This window comes from Camellia sinensis, chromosome 15 (genome assembly GCF_055761805.1).
Source record: "Camellia sinensis isolate YWXY chromosome 15, ASM5576180v1, whole genome shotgun sequence".
NCBI lineage: Eukaryota > Viridiplantae > Streptophyta > Magnoliopsida > Ericales > Theaceae > Camellia > Camellia sinensis.
The window spans coordinates 25,741,750-25,746,177 of NC_138975.1; positions in this window are offsets into that span (position 1 = coordinate 25,741,750).

A 4,428-nucleotide genomic window follows, 5' to 3' on the forward strand; every position below is an offset into this window, starting at 1 on the left:
ATGCTCAAAAACAGGGCTAATATATCATGCAAAACAAGCCCCAAAAGAGGGATAAAGCACAAAGGGGAGTAGAAGACTTCAAACAGAGAAAAGTCCTTAATAACACATGAAGATGATCTCAAAATAAGACTTTTTTTAGTTCAGGACGAAGCCCAAAAATGTAAGCAAAAGGGGCTAAGATATAGAACAAAATAGTACAAAAATGGGGAGAATAGGAGCTTACCCTTGTAGCCCAACTTTCCAGCAGCCTTTGGTCCAAGGAAATGAGCTTTCAACCTCTACAAATGACTTTCAAGGGGCTGGAATGGATGATGGTGGTGTGGTGCTATGGGTTGTAGTGTAAATGGACCAAGGAAGTTAGGATTTTAGAGCTTGGAATAGTAGCAATGGAGGTGGGAGGTGATGAGCCTTAAGCAAAAGTGTCTAACCAGCTGAGATGAAGAGGAGGGCCTCTCTTATAGAGAAGAGAGGCCAAAGCTTCTCTTGGAAGCTTCAAAGATCCTCCATACACGTGTATGGAGGATGCACCAAATGATCTCCAGCTGGCACAGCTAGATTACACTTAAAGAGGGGAAAAACAATAAGCAGGCCGGCCAGTTCAAGTGGCCGGCCGGCCACTCTCCCTGGTCGGCCGACCAGGGGTCAAAAGGTTCAAGAACAATTACTGGTCGGCCTACCCAGAAAGGTGGCCTCCTAGATGAGTAGAACACAGCCCTGTGGAGGAAAACCAGAAAATGTGACCCAAGAGAGAGAAAAGCTAGCTTTTTAACAAGGTTCAAAAGGGTCAAGAAGAATTACTGGTCGGCCTACCCATATGCCTCCCAGATGAGTAGATCATCATGGTGGTATGAAAAGCCAGAAAATGTGGCTCAAAAGTGAGAAAAACTAGTTTTCTATCAGAAAAATCGGCTTTTGGAGAGAGAAAATGAGAAAATTGTCTTTTCAGGGGAAAAGGTGGCCGGCCACCATCCTACCACCTTCCTAAGAATGAAAATAGGGTCCCCACCAAAAATGGACCAAAACGGATGCAAAACGAAGGTTCGGGGGCCAAAACGCGCGGTTCGGGGCCCCGAAAACAGGCTGCTAGGCACCGGAAGTGGCGTATGACCACGAACGGGGTCTCCAGGGCCACAGTGTTCCTCTAAAGGGAGGAAATAAGATGTGTGCCAAAAACCGGAGCAAACGAAGGTAGTTAAGCGGTCCCGAACCGAGGCACACGGCCGACGGCTCCGAAAATCGAAAACCGGGCTCCAAACGGGAAAAATGGCCTACGACCACGAAACATAGCCTACGGCCACTGAGAGATGGTCTACGAGACCTCTCCCTTCCTTCGGGAAGAGAAAACAGAGAAAACATGACTTGGTTCGCAAACCGAGGCAAAGCACAAAAGAGCCTCGAAGTCCGGAGGCAAGGCTCTCAGCCAAGACTCTAAAACCTCAGATCGAGCACAACATGCAACATCACTGAGTGCTCAATTGGTGACGTCTGAGTCTTAAGGTCGGTCAAAAATGGGGTGTCTACACCTGCTTTGATGGTTAGTATTAGAGCATGTTTAATTTAGCATCCTTATGCTATGCATGCGTGCCTTCATTCATTCGTATTGCATGCACCGAGCTCGGCGTCTCATACTAACTGCATAGTATTTCAAATCTAACTTGAATACGTGTTACTTGTTGCATTCCACATGCCACTCTTAGATTAGCCGAGCTTATTCTAGATTGCATTTTGTATGCGATGCATTAGCCATTTAACATGGACTTGGATCATACATTTGATTACTAACATGCTCATTGTTTTAGCGTGGAGTACACTGTAAGTGTTTTATACTTTAGCATTTTGCATGAGTGTGAATGTTAAACATGATAGCAAGCTTACCATATGGCTATATGCTTATGTGATATAAACTGCCTAAATGCCTGTAGGTGAAGGTTGGATTGTTTGAATTGGAACAACTCGTCGAAATCTATGCTTTAGCCTACTTGCGAGTAGCAAATTTCAAACCGATTTCCGAACAAACGGATATGCGATGCTTTGTTCCAATTCAGGCGACTCAGTCTATATTTGTCATGTTGTGCGCATCACATAGTAAATCTAGGCTAATAACCGGTATAAGAACACATAACACTTTCAAAACTAGATATTATGGTTAGTAGAGGCCGATCTTCGGATCGGGCGAAAGGGGGTGCTCATAGCTGACCTTCCCCAATCGTACCCAAGTTCCTGAGCCGAGACAACTTTGGTGATGACGGACACGTGGCCTTAGGCAAACGAGTCAGGGTTTCCTAAATTCCCCCCAAAATAAAATATTTAGGTGGCGACTCTGTATCTGGCAAAGCAGTCCATGTTTGGCACTTCTTTACAAAAAATCTGTTTTCCAAAAACGATTTGCCAGACTTGGGCTCTTTGATGATTCATCGGTCTTGCATTGCACTCTGCGAGATTAGATACAGGACCGTGACATTGAGTCCGAACTGTAGTGAGCCCAAATGAACAAAATGGGATTCCCTCCCGGGACGTTCGGGGACGTCTACAATCTCCCTCCTCCCGTCACCGCCGATCGCCGTGATCTCTCTATCGCGGCTATCCCCCTCCCCATCGTCGATTTGCCGCTGTCCCTCCTCTCCATCACCGTCGTTCTTCATCTCCATCGCCATCGTCCCTCCTCTCTATCACCGTTGTCTTTTCTCCCATCATCGTCAGAGTTCTATTGCCTCTCTATCGCCGCCGATTGCATTCGTCTCTCTCTCTGAATGTGTCAATTTTTTTTTTTTGAGCTTAGATCTGTTCGATCTGTTGTATATATGTTAAATCTAGTGTCGAATATATATTCGAGCTCAGATCTATTGAATATACATTTGAGCTCCGAGTTCTGTTATTAATGATGATGAACAGATATGATTGTTGTTGTTGTTGATGAATATATATGTTGAATCTCTATTGTTGAATATATGTGTTTGTTGTTTTTTTTTTTTTTTTGGTCGGGGAATTTTCGGGGTCGGGAAAACCCGATCCTCGTTAGGGGGCGGAGGAGGGGGCGGTGATAGGCTTCCTGTCGAGGATCGGGGCCGGGGTCGAGAAAATTTCTATTATCGGAGATCGAAAACGGGGAGTATGATCCGTAGCCACGCCCCGACCTGTTACCATTCCTACCAACATGTAAAAATAAAAAAATAAATAACAATAGTCCTCTAAGCCACCTCCATCTCAATCTCCCTTCTAAAACTCAATCTAATCTAAATCTCTATCTCAATCTCTTATCTAAATCTATAAACAAACACAACATTAAATATACTCTACCTTTCAAAACAAACTGGCCGGAGATATCTCTCACTCGTCACAAATACGGGTGGTTGCTATCTTTCAAATATAACTTTTTAGCCTTTCTATTTGGGTCAGTTGGCATCTCTTTCCTAGACTCCCTATAGGACCTTCAAGACTGGTTAGGGGACCAACAGGGTAGAATCACTCGCATCAATTTGAAGAATATCTTATCTGCACAAAGTCTTAGGTATTTTAATTGATTTGACCTAGTTATAAATTTCAATAAGGTTAAATTATACTCTTTATAACAAGTCTAAATTTTGATATAATAGTATTGAGTTCTTTTATGTTTTATTTGAATCATTGATTTATAAAAAAAAATTGAAAAGAAAAAAGAATAAAAAAAAAATTATATTTCATTTACGTTGTTTATACTTTTTCCTTTTTTAGTTTCAAATTCCTACAAAAATACATAATCTAAATAGAGTTTTAAGATTTTAATTTACATAATATTTAATTCATATTCATGGATGAAAAAATGATATTGTCATTTATTTTGTCTTTACACTATCTGTATTTATTTCAATCACTTTAACTTTACTAAGAAAATATTTTATATAATTATGTCAAAAATACATTTATTCCGATCCATATTATATTTTTTAGATAAATTTCATTTGAATTTTTTCAAAAATTCTTGCTCGAAATTTCAAAATTTTTAGATTCATTTTTCCATTTTTGCATCAAAATTCAAATTCGAATTTGAATTCTGCTTCCACCTCCTTTCCGACTAGTTGACTAGTTGCCTATTCCGATCACATCTTTCCAACCATCTCCAAACAACCATGAATGGCTACCCGAGAAGGCACCACTGAGGCTATAAATAGCCTTCACCATTGCCTCATTTTCTCATTGAAATTCACATTTGTTTTCTCTCATTTTTGTTTCTTCATTTTTCTATTTTTCGCTCATCTTCGTTCTGCATAATTTTTGCAAGTTAGAGATTATGGAGAGTTTGTGAGAAAAAAAGAGTTATAACACTAGTTTGGTTTGTTAGGCTTGAATTTGTAGTGTTGTAAATTTAAGATTAGTCGTTGCATCTTGAGAAGTAGACGCTGATAAATTTTGAAGTACCGCAGTAAGAGCGAAACTTACTTTAAGGAGATT